Below are 12,260 nucleotides of genomic sequence, written 5' to 3' on the forward strand. Positions count from 1 at the left end.
TGGCAGCATAGAGGTAAACCAATCAGGGCTGCTGAAGAATGGCAGGACATTGCTGCCTAGGTAGAGAAACTACCTGTGAAAGTCCATCATGTAGATGCCCATGTGCCCAAGGATCAGGCTAATGAGGAGCTGCGAAACAACGAACAGGTACATCAGACTGCAAAAATAGAGGTGTCACAGATAAATTTGGACTGACAACACAAGGGAGAGTTTTTCCTAGCTCAATGGCCTCATGATGCCTCAGGCTATCAGGGCAGAGATGCCACCTATAAGCGGGCCTGAGACCGAGGGATGGATTTAACCATGGACAGTACCTCCCAGGTTATCCATGACTGTGAGATATGCATTGCAATCAAGAAGGCCAAGCAGGTAAAGCCCCTGTGGTATGCTGGGCGGTGGCCCAAATATAAGTGTGGGGAGACCTGGCAGATTTATTACATTGCACTGCTTCAAACCTGCCAAAGGTAAGCGCTACGTGGTCACAATGGAAGAACCAAACCACTGGATGTCTGGAGACCTACCCCATGGCTCACGCTACTGCCAGGAATGCCATCCTGGGCCTTGAAAAGCAAGTCCTTTGGAGGCATGGTACCCCCAAAAGAATTGAGTAAGACAATGGGACTCATTTGAAGAATAGCCTTATAAACACCTGGGCTACGGAACATGGCATTGAGTGGGTGTACCACATTCCTTATCATGCACCAGCTGCTGGGAAAGTTGAGCTGTGCAATGGACGATTAAAAACAATATTGAAGGCAATGGGGGGTAGGAGAGATACGTTAGGAAAGACTGTTTGGTTTAATTCTGCCTTGAGCAAAGACAAACTCATTCATGGGGTTGTCTTTGCTCAGGGACCTGGTTTCACCTGGTGGGTGGTGCAGAAGGATGGAGACATGATGCTGTGGTGGTTTGTATTAATTTACTTCTTTGGTAAGGAAGGAAAGGAACCAGTTATGGAAATCATTCCCTTTAAGGACCTTCTCAGCTTCCTTTAGACCTGACAAAAACCAATCAGGGGCTGATTTTTAATATTGACACATTGTTACACCAATGAAAAAGTTAAATGCGCCTTTGTGAACACACATTGTAACACGAACAAACCTCGGGAAGCTCTCTTCTGGTTGCACTTGGTGGGTGATGCAGAAAGATGAAGAAACACGATGCATACCTCAAGGGGACCTTATTTTGAGGTGAATTGTCCATAACACTGTGCCTGTATGCGTATCTGCATGTATATATGTATGCATATAGTTTAAAAGTCTAAGCTTGATGAAACATGTTGGTATGGGAAGCAAATTTGGGTGGATAATGTTGGGGGTTAGGTTTCTTTAAGGAGTTTTCTCCCCATTTGTTTTGACTGGGACTGTCTCTGCAGCACCCACCCTCGCCGGGAGAGATCCCCACCATGTGTGTGGGTGTTTCTAAGGGAAAAAAACAGACCCCCACCTTCTCTTTCTTTCTGGAGAGAGCACCTCCCAGCTGCTGATGGACTGGAACCTCATCGGAGCTGCCATCGCCAGGATACCGGACCAGATACTTACAAGCACAGGGGAACCGAAAACCCTTCCCCCCCTCCACCTTCTTTCTCTTCCCAGGGCCGCCATTAACCCTTGGGGAGGCTCAGGGCTTGCATCAGAGTGCCCCCTGAAGCCGCAGAGGAGTCACTGCAGCCTGTCTGCCTTGAGCCAACATCACTCCCTGCCAGTTGTGGTCTTAACTACACCAAAGGGGAAATTGTTTGACAGATGGGAAAAGGCTGTTATTGGTTTTGTTGGGGTTTTTTTGTTTTGTTTTGTTTTGTTTTTGTGTTGTTGCTATTGTTGTTTGTCTGTCTTTATATATATACACACATTCTAGTAAAGAACTGCTATTCCTTTTCCCATATCTTTTCCTGAAAGCCCCATAATTTCAAAGTTATAATTATTTGGAGGGAGATGATCATCTTTTCCATTCCAGGAAGGTTCCGCCTTCCTTGGCAGACACCAGCACACCTGTGAGAGGTGTGCCCAGGTAGATGAACTCCTCTGCCTGGTGGCTGAGCTTCAAGAGGAGGTGGGCAGAATGAGGAGCATCTGAGTCTGAGGAGATTGATCATAGCTGTGCTCTGCTGTGTCTGGTACACATAAGTCAAGTCAGCATGGCCACTAGAGGTAGGTTCAGTATCTGTTCTGTACCAGGAGGAAGGCAGTGGTACAAGGGATAGGGAGGAGTGGAAGCAGGCTGCTGCATGGAACTGTAAGAGGAACCCCTCCTTACCCTCTCAGCTACCTTTACAGAATAAGTATGAGGTTCTGGGTATGGTAGAAAAAACATATAATGAGATAGAATAGGAGGAACTTACACAAGCATTCTCATCAAGGTCAGATCAATTGTTCACATCAAGACCCATATTAAGATCAGCACTGAGAAGAAAGAGCAGTGAGTTTTGGTCATAGGTAACTCCCCCCTGAGAGGGATGGAGGCACCCATTTGCAGATAGGACACTTTTCAGAGGAATTTGCTGCCTCCCCCTCCCTGGGGCCCAAATCAGGGATATCGCCCTCATGGAAATTGGAAGGAAAAAGAAATTGTGTGATCTTTGGAAGCAAAGTCAGTCTTTGCAGAAAGATCAGAGAGCTGTGGTTTGTATATGCAGGAAGAAGACATAAAAGGTCAAAGCTCACCTAGAGTTGAAACTGGCCAGTGTCGCATCAGACAACTAGAGGTTTTTTTTAAAGTATGCGTGACTGTGATGAAAGATAGTTGGGTCAGCTGGGCAAACTGGTCTCCCAAGGTTGCAGGCAGCTTCCAGGTGGATCCTTCACCCCCCGCCCCTTCCCCTGGCATGGACACCTGCAGGGTACATCCAGCTCGAAGACAGGGAACACTCACTTTTGGATGGGTGGCTAAAAGGGATAAGATTGGGTTACATATGGAGATAAAATCCTAAAGTAGCTCCATAGCTGCTTTGTTGCTTTGTAATTGTGTATTCTGCAAGGTCAAAGACTGCAAACCTGTACATTTCTAACTGAACCTGCTTATATTATATAATGCATTATCAATATTTAGATAATGTATTAGTAATAAATCTAATCATAATCATCCACAGAATCAGTGTCCTACTTTTCTCTACTACTCTGCCACAGTAGGTTAATAGCAAGAGGAGGTCCAAGGAAAACATTGGACCGATACTTGTTGAAGATGGTCACCTGACAAATAGGAATGAAGAAAAATCAGAGGCATTCAATGCTATTCTTGCTTCAATCTTCATACTGATAGACCTTGGGTGGCCCAGCCCCCTTAGTGGCCTACTCTGGACTCGTTCCAGGAGGTTCACATCTTTCCTGTGTTGGGGACCCCAGAGCTGGACACAGTACTCCAGGTGGAGCGTCACAAGGGCAGAGGGGGAGAATCACCTCCCTCGACCTGCTGGTATCTTTTGATGCAGCCCATGATGCAGTTGGCTTTCTGGGCTTCCAGTGCACTTTGCTGAGTCATGCTGAGCTTTTTATCTACAAACAGCCCAAGTCTTTCTCCCCAGGGCTAGGCTTGATACATTCTGCGCCCAGCCTGTACTTGTGCAGGACCTTGCACTTGGCCTTGTTGAACTTCATGAGGTTTGCACAGACCCACCTCTCAAGCCTGTTAAGGTCCCTCTGGATGTTATCCCTTCCCTCCAGTGTGTCAATTTCACCATATAGCTTTGTGTCATCAATAAATTTGCTGAAGGTGCACTTAAATGCCATCAGCAAATCACAATGGCAGCTCCCTGCCATAAACTGGCCTAAGCCCTGTCATAAAATGGTGGCCAAAACAAAATAGTGCCCTGTCACAAAATAGTGACCAGAACAAAATGGCACCCTATTGTGTATTAGGGGAAGGGTCTTCCTGGTCTGATGTACCTCAGAGTAAATCAGAAGTAGGAGGTGCTGTTCCTGCCAGCCAATCACAAGAGAGTATGTGACCGCAAGAGGGGACTTCTGGGGAAAATGGCCTCTGAGGTTTTTCGGAGGAGGTAGGACTTCTACCAGAATCTGGGTGTATGGCATTTGTCACTTTTTGTCTTGTATATCTATGGTGGGTTAACCTTGGCTGGCTGCCAGGTACCCACAAAGTCACTGTATCATTCCCCTTCTTCGGTGAAAAGAAAAGCTCATGGGTCAAGATAAAAGCAGTTTAATAAGGAAAGGCCACCTGTAAAAGCAAAGTAAAACAAACAAAAAGATTTATTCTCTACTTCCCACCAGCAGGCAATGTCCAGCCACATCCTGGAAAGTAGAGCCTCAGTATATGTAGCAGTTGCTTCAGAAGACAAATATCTGATTTGATAACACACTAATGTTTTAGTTTTTGTTGAGCAGTGCTTACCTTGAGTCAAGGGCCTTTCAGTGTCTCATGCTTTGCCAGGGAGGAGCTGCACAAGAGGCTGAGAGGGAGCATGGCTGGGACAGCTGATCTGAACTGGCCAAAGGGATATTCCATACCACAGAACATCATGTTCAGTATATAAACTGAGGGCAGTTGGCTGGAAGCCATTGATTGTTGCTCAAAGATGGGCTGGGCATCTGTCAGTGGGTGATGAGCAATTGTATTGTGCATCAGTTCTTTGTCTTGGGTTTTATTCCTCTCTCTTTTTCATTGAAATTTATTTTTATTATTATTATTATTATTATTATTATTATTATATTTTGTTTTATTTCATTTCTATTATTAAAGTGGTCTTATCTCAACCTGTTGGATCTCAGGAATCTGGATTTTTTGAGCTTTCTGTGCTTCCAGGCACAGATGCCCTGGAAAATACTGCTCTGGATCTGAAACCTTGGAGAAGGCTTGTAAATATAAATAGTGAGTTAGAAGTCACAGATGTGTAGTGTGTTAGATGTGTGCATTTTCACTGGGTGATGGGTTTTAAATTTGAAGTTCTATAGTAGAGTGGTGGTTATGGGACAAGATGGAAAATTTTGGGTGGTGTCTTTTCTTTGTTCATTTTCTTCTTCTTCCTTCTTCTTCACAGAACTTAGGTAGTAACCTTTGGATTGGTCAGTCAAAAGTCATTCTAAGGGTCGTGGGAATCTATTATTGGGTCAAAAGGATAAATAATATAGGTGTTAAACTTCTATTGGTTTGTTTAGCTTTAAAAGGCCTTGAAGCAGGCTCAGCTGTGAGCCATTTTTCCTACTTCTAGCAAGGAGTTAGAGGTGCTGTTGGACTTTCTGTAATTTTTGATAAGATATAATAAACATCCAAGCCCAAACACGAGAATCGTCTCAATCGCCTTTCTAATAATCCTGGCTCTGAAGGAAAACAGATGAGACTGATGACAAACCACTAATTAGTGGTGCAAAGCCCAACATACACTCCCACACAACCCACAAGGTTTACAGCAGGAGATGCCTTACCTATCAGTAACATCTTTCTGGACAAAATGTCCAGCACACGACTAGGAGAGGTGGGCTCATGGTGATGGGGTTATCCTATAGTCATTTTGTGCCCAGAATTGTCACTGATTATCCCCTGCAGCTCCGGGGATATCGTGAGAGGTGCAAGTGCAGCCCGGGATCCTGCGAGGGAAGGGGACAGGGCTGTGAGAAACTACGTTCACTTTTAACAATTTTAAAGGTTTATTAAAAACCTTAACAAAATATAACAAAGGACTGAAAAAGGAAAAATTATAGCGCTGGGAGCATAGGACTAAACTGCCATGTGCTCGTCTACAAAATGGATGCTCTGCTTTTTATACCCTTGGCCCCTCCTAAAGTCTTGTCAGTTAACTCTTTCTTTGCCATCTATTGGTGGAGGCTTCTTTTTTGCAACTTGATTGGAGGTCAGGTGTTGTCATGCCGTGCCTCCTAGTAACAAGCCTTCCCTCCTTCTAAAATGCCCTATGCAAGGGCAACAGGTTCATCACACAGGGAGGAAGGGGGATTATGGGGAGAACAGAGGACATGCAAATAACAAATCACAATAACATAACTATATATCAATAAAACTTTCTTTAACATACACATAATATTCATCTCTTAATTGCAAAAGCCAACTATCAAATTATCCATCTATAACAGGGCTCACTCTCTTTTTCGTTGGGGATCAAGTCGGTGACTGCATAGTTGGTACAGTGAGTGCATCTGTCCTGGGACACCATTGTCCTGTGGTTTTGGGGTTTTTTTCCCAACACTGCAACCAGGGCCTGCCTGCTTGTTTCCCTGTTGCTCGGGAGTTCAGAGCCAGCACGTGTGGTGCCGCCTGGGACTGGGACTGCCTTCTGCTGGGCCCCTACCTGCAGCACGGTAGGCGCAGCTGCTCTGGTATATGTTTGGCTCTGAGACTCTGATCCGCTGAGGTTTCTACACTGCAAAACTGCTTGGGTTTTTCCCTGCTTCTCGTCTGTTTGGGGATCCAGAGCCAATGGTGGGGGTACCGGAACCAACTGCTGCCCGTGAGCTTTGCAAAGGAGCAATTGCCCCCTTCACCCAAACTCCTACCACCACCTCACCTCAGAAAATTTCCAAACCCCCATCAGCATGCCCCTGAGGCCACGGGCAAACCATATGTGCTGGTTACACTTGGGGGAAAATAGAGAGGTTTTTCTCTATGAAAAATTCTTCTCTGAGTTGATGGGACCAATTGGAGGCTGGTTTGGTTATTGACAGCCTGAGGAACCAATTAGAGAAAGTTAGTTCGCTCCGTGAAAACACATTTTGAAGAAGGTAACCTGGAAAAAAGCTCTATTTTCCGGCAGCAGTGCAGGTAACAGGGCCCTGGCCTGGCTCCACTGCAGGCCTGCGGGCCTGGCAGGGGGGGCAGGGCCGGTCCCCCCTGTTTGGGGAGCTGGCATGTCCCGGCAGGGAGGAGCGGTGGCCATCAACAGTAAGTGCTGTAGCTGAGACCCAGGGAGGCTGATTGAGGTCCCAGCCGTTCCCCCTCCTCCCCCTTTCCTAGCTTGAGCCGGCCCTTTCCAGCACGGCCTGAGTTTCCTGAGATCCTGGCACAGCTCCAGCATTGCAGCCTTGCATTCCCCATGTGAAATCTTAACTCTTTCAATGCTCAGATAAGACTTGCAGACTTTTCAATTCTCCCCTGAGTGAGAAGGGAAAAATAGAAGAGCTAAGTTTCTTTAAATGGAAAGAGAATAAGAAGATGCTATGAAGGTTGGCTGAAAATCCTTTTGCAAGCAGTAAGAATAAACTGAAAATTCCTATAAACCATGGAAAAAGACATGGGGGGGGGGGGGTTGTAGTGTTCCATTTGATAAATTGTTGATTAAAAGCACCTGTGTTAAAAATCCTTTGCCCCAAGAAGAAAAGGGATCTCTACTTTTAGAGATAATGCATGAACAGAGAGAAAGAGAACTGTTTTTTTTCCCTCCTTGTAAAGAAGTCCCTATGGCCTGACAAGAGGAAATTTCTCTCTCTGAAGTGAACTGAAAAGGACTATTTAAGTTAGGAACTGACTGAAGTAGTTTTTCTGTGTTTGTTTTGTTGTTATGAAGGCTGGGAGAGGGGAGGAGGGAGTAGTCTGAAGATCTTATTCTAAATTCTTTTTTTTTTTCTTTCTTTGTGTAGTTAATAAATTTCTTTTTATACCCTTTTAAGTTTTAGGTCTGCCTTGCTTTTGCTTCTGGTTCTGTCTCACAACAGAAAATAAATATATTTAAATTGACAAATCAAAACTGACACCAGAGCAGTCCCTCTGCCTTGCTGAGAGCCAACAGCACCCCCTGGAGCTGCAGGGGAGTCACAGCAGTCTCTCTGCCTTGACACGAGAAAACAGCACCCCGTGCCGGTTGTGGCAGTAACTACACTAAAGGGTAAATTGCGTGACAGGCAAGAAAAGGCTGTTATTGGGTTCTCTTCTTTTTTTGTGTTCTTGCTGTTGTTTGTCTGTCTTGTTATATATATATATATATATTCTAGTAAGGAACTGTTATTCCTTTTCCCATATCTTTGCCCGAAAGCCCTGTAATTTCAAAGTTATAATAATTTGGAGGTGTTGTGTTGCGTTGTTTAATGTTAATTTTCCTTCTGTGTTGATGGTTCGTCCCAGTTTCGTTCCCCTAAGTTAAGTACATAATGGTTTTTCCCTTTCCCGCCTTTGTCCTAATCAGTCATCCTAAACCCCTCCCCTTTATCTGGAACCTTCCCTGTCCCTCACCCTAAACCCTGCCCCACTGGATGTCAATCCCTTGTAGCCCCTCCCTTTGTTCTAGAAGTTTCTGTGTCAAGCATTCCCTTTTGTATCCATGATTGGTTGTATTGTATGTATCCCCACCCTCGGTTTACCTTATTGGCTCAATGTACCCCTTTCCCCGCCTTCTGTACCTCCCCCCGTTAACCGTTATTGGCCAGAGTTTTGTACCCTCCCCTTGCGCCTCCCCCGTACTTAAGCCTATGTAGAACCCCTCAAGCTGCCTTTTGCGGTTCCCTCTCCCAACCTCCTGACCTGTTACCTCTTCCTCCAATAAATCCCTTCCCCCAGAACCGTTAAAGGTCTCTCCTGCGCCTCTTTGTCCCTCCCTGACGACTCGCCCAGGCGTAGCTGTTGCTACACCCCTTCTGCGGCTCCCAGAGTGGTGCCGGGGAGGGGCCACTCACCGACGCAGGCTTCCCGGAGCTAGCCAGTAGCCCAGGTGAGGTGGGCAGTGGGTGGAAGATGCGTCATGGAGGGAGGGGGTCATCTTTTCCATTCCAGGAAGGTTCCCGCCTTCCTTGGCAGACACCTGTCTTTTAAACCAGGACAGAAGGGTATAAAAATATTAGACTGTGACCAAAGGAGGGCAACAAAGATAGTGAAAGGCCTGGAGGGCATGACTTATGAGGAATGACTGAGGACACTAAGTTAATTTAACCTAGAGGAGACTGAGGGATGATCTCATTGCTGTCAACGACTTCCTCATGAGGAGGAGAGGAGGGAGAAGTGCTAATCTCCTCTCTTGTCTGGTGACAGGACAGGAGGGAACGCTTAAAGCTGCAGCAGGGGAAGTTCAGACTGGATATTATGAAGAAGTTCTTCCCTGAGAGGATGGTCAAGCACTGGAACAAGCTCCTCGGGGAAGTCGTCATGACTCCAAGCCTCTTAAAGGTCAAGAAGTGTTTGGACAATGTTCTTAGATATATGGTTTAACTTTCAGGTCACCCTCTGTGGAGTCAGGAGTTAAACTCCTTGTTGGGTCCCTTCCAACTCAGGATATTCTATGATTCTAAGATAAAAAACAAGTGCAGATGTACTTCATTTTTTGTATTTGCATTTCTGCTTGCATTTGGAGACAAGGTGCAGAAAATCAAAAACTGATTTAAAAAAACTTTCTGTTTAGTATACCTTCCAGTAGCCCATCACTAAGCACAATGTACTTTACCATGAGGAAAGACTTGGATTTCTTTTCACAAGAAAGAAAAATAAAAGCAATTAAACAAACGACTGATAGGCAGTGATTCATGTTGAAACTTGTTATCAGGTTGTTCTGCAGGACTTCAAGACTTCCTTCCCTCCTTCCCCTCCTCCTCAGCCTCCACAGAGAAAATTCTCTCGGTGACGGGGAACAACAAGCTTCAGAAACATCCCAATAATTTTAAAAAATGCATTTTATTGAAACTTCAGATGCACTGTAGGAAACTTGTGTTTGTGTCATGGTTTAACCCCAGCCAGCAACCAAGCCCCACGCAGCTGCTTACTCCCCCACCGGCAGGACCAGGGAGAGAATGAGAAGGACAAAATCTTGAAAATTCATGGGTTGAGATAAAGAACGTTTAATAGGGAAAGCAAAAGCCATGCATGCAAGCAAAGCAAAACAAGGAATTAGTTCCCTGGTTCCCACAAGCAGGCAGGTGTTTTAGCCATTGTCACATTCCTTGGGGGCTTCTCCCCTTGCAACAACCTTATTGGCTTATCTGGATAATAGCGTGGCTGTATTATAAAGTGAGACGGATACAATGGTGTGCCAGACATATCCTTTAATCCATGTGGTCCGAGAAGCAGTATCCAAAAACTATGTTATTCCAAGGACAGACAGTGACCAAAGACAGGGTTCAAGGGATCGAGTTCACAATACATAGGGAATACCTGAGGGCAAAGGTCCAATCCCGAAGGACTTGACCTTTTATGGCAAAGGTCTCAGATCAACCAAGAATTAGGGCTAGGAATAAGATTTACTTTGGAATGAGCTAATTAACATCTTCACAGTGCCCAGTTTGCCAGGGTCTCAGGTTTATGCCTCCTATCTCAGTTGATTCAATTACCACAAGCCATCTCCAGGAGAGCAGCGTCCCATCACATGTAGCGGTGACTTGGGAAGACAAATGGCATTATTACAAACATCTCCCGCTCTTCCTCCTTCTTCCCTCCACTTTATATTCTGAGCATGTCGTATGGTCTGGAATATCCCTTTGGTCAGGTGGGGTCAGCTGTCCTGGCTGTGTCTCTTCCCAGTCTCCCATGAATCCCCAGCCTCCTCACCATCATGGCAGGACTAGGAGCAGAAAAGGCCTTGGCTCTGTGCAAGCTCTGCTCAGCAATAACAAAAACATCTCTGTGTTATCAACATTGTGTTCAGCATGAATCCAAAACACAGCCCCATACCAGCCACCTGGAAGAAAATTAACTCTACCCCAGCCAAAACCAGCACAGCTTGCCATGAATAATATTTAATAAACATATATGAGTCATTAGTCAGGAGTGAAAGTGTGAAAAGAAAACCTGTGATACCTGAATTTGATCAGGTTCCTGGGAGCACTGCGGTATATTAGACATGCTCTGAAGTTTATTGCAGATATTTGTAATGCTGTTCCTTCAGCAAACCTTTTCTAAATACATCCTGAATTGCCAGCTACTCTGCCATCTTGCTCACTACTGTCTTTTTAATGTGCCTCCATGCTAAATTAGAAATCTGGAAACAAAGTTGTCTGAAGAATGACAAAAAAAGGGCTCTTGCTAGAAAATTTGGCTTAAACTTGTGTAATTGGGCCTTCAAAATACATACTGATACATTCATGGACAAAGACTCTCAAACTAGTTTAAGTTAGAAAGTGGTATGTTTATTAAGACGCCGGCAGGCTGCACAAGGGCAATCAGAGGGGGCCCCAATTCCACAATCCTTCTGCCCCTCGGGGTGGTTCCGGAGGGAGAAAAACACGTCAGCATACGTCACTTCTTCCTACTTCTGCTCCCGTCTCAAGAAAAGCATAAGCTGTAACAAAGTCTCATAATCTAAAGTTCCAGCTGGAGGCCATCTGACCCCTTTTTCAAGCCTGTAAAATGGCCACCACTGTGTACAAAACTTACCAAGAGCCTTTTTGTTCTCTGCGCCACCGTACCCTGCTAGTTCCTTCCAGTGTGCCAAAACACATCCTAAAGGACTAGTTTTAAGGATCTCTTTACTCTGATTAGTTCTCATCACTTCTCCTCCCCTTAACAAAAACAGCACTCTAATTCTATTATCTCCTCCTTTGCTTCTTGTCTTGCTTCCACCCAAACCTAGCTTCACAGGTCCTTACAGTCCTTTCCCAGTCTTCTTCTCGCACGGCCCACAACTCAAGTACTGTGATTTTCCACACACCAGCTTTAAAATCTTTGGTTCTAAATCAACTTCATCAGGGAGCTGGGCACACTCTCTGTACCGGTTAGCAGAAGAACAGTAATAGCGTCCCGTGCAAATCTTACACTGCCATAGCACCCACGCATGATGCCAACCTCTAGATGCACCAAAAACTGCAGGAGACTTCCCACAAATACAAGCTATTCCATTTACCTCTTCTTGACTTTCTAAATTCTCTACAGCCTGGTGCTCCCAATCCAAAGCCACCAGTTTTCAGCTTTTACTCTTCTCTGCTAAAATGGTCCTATCCTTTGTCTGTTCCCAAAAAAAGTCCACGTCTCAGCTCCCAAAAAGAAATCCGCTTTTTCCACAAACCTTTTTCACTAACTTCACACTCGATGTGCTGCACTTATAACTTTTGACACAAGATGGCAGTGTTGCGTCAAAAAATACACTACAGCTCCAAAACACTCGACTCGGAGTCACTTCCACGCAAACTAGCATCACAACCTTATTATTCCCGCGGGAAATACTTACAAACACACTATGCTAAAGCACTCAAACTCTATATTCAAATTCCACAAGCAAAAACCTGATCAGCAAACACTGTCCCTATCGTCTCTCGGAGTCCGGACCTGTTTCACGTGAACACCGAGTGTTACAGTAGATACCATCTCCCGTAATCAAAGCACACACACATCACAGTCACAGCGGGGAGGGTTGTTTTTTTTTTTCACAACCACTCTCGCAGTCA

The 12,260-nt window shown here is 45.2% G+C and overlaps 1 long non-coding RNA gene across 1 annotated transcript; it reads left to right on the forward strand.

Moving 5' to 3' along the window:
* Positions 1–6,725: 6,725 nt before the first annotated feature.
* On the forward strand, positions 6,726–9,486 carry LOC148220279 (uncharacterized). Its single transcript, XR_015798918.1, has 4 exons — positions 6,726–7,153; positions 7,572–7,786; positions 8,455–8,605; positions 8,923–9,486. It is a non-coding gene; the product is annotated as an uncharacterized LOC148220279 (long non-coding RNA).
* Positions 9,487–12,260: the final 2,774 nt, after the last annotated feature.

This window comes from Sturnus vulgaris, chromosome W (assembly GCF_052056855.1).
Source record: "Sturnus vulgaris isolate bStuVul1 chromosome W, bStuVul1.hap1, whole genome shotgun sequence".
NCBI lineage: Eukaryota > Metazoa > Chordata > Aves > Passeriformes > Sturnidae > Sturnus > Sturnus vulgaris.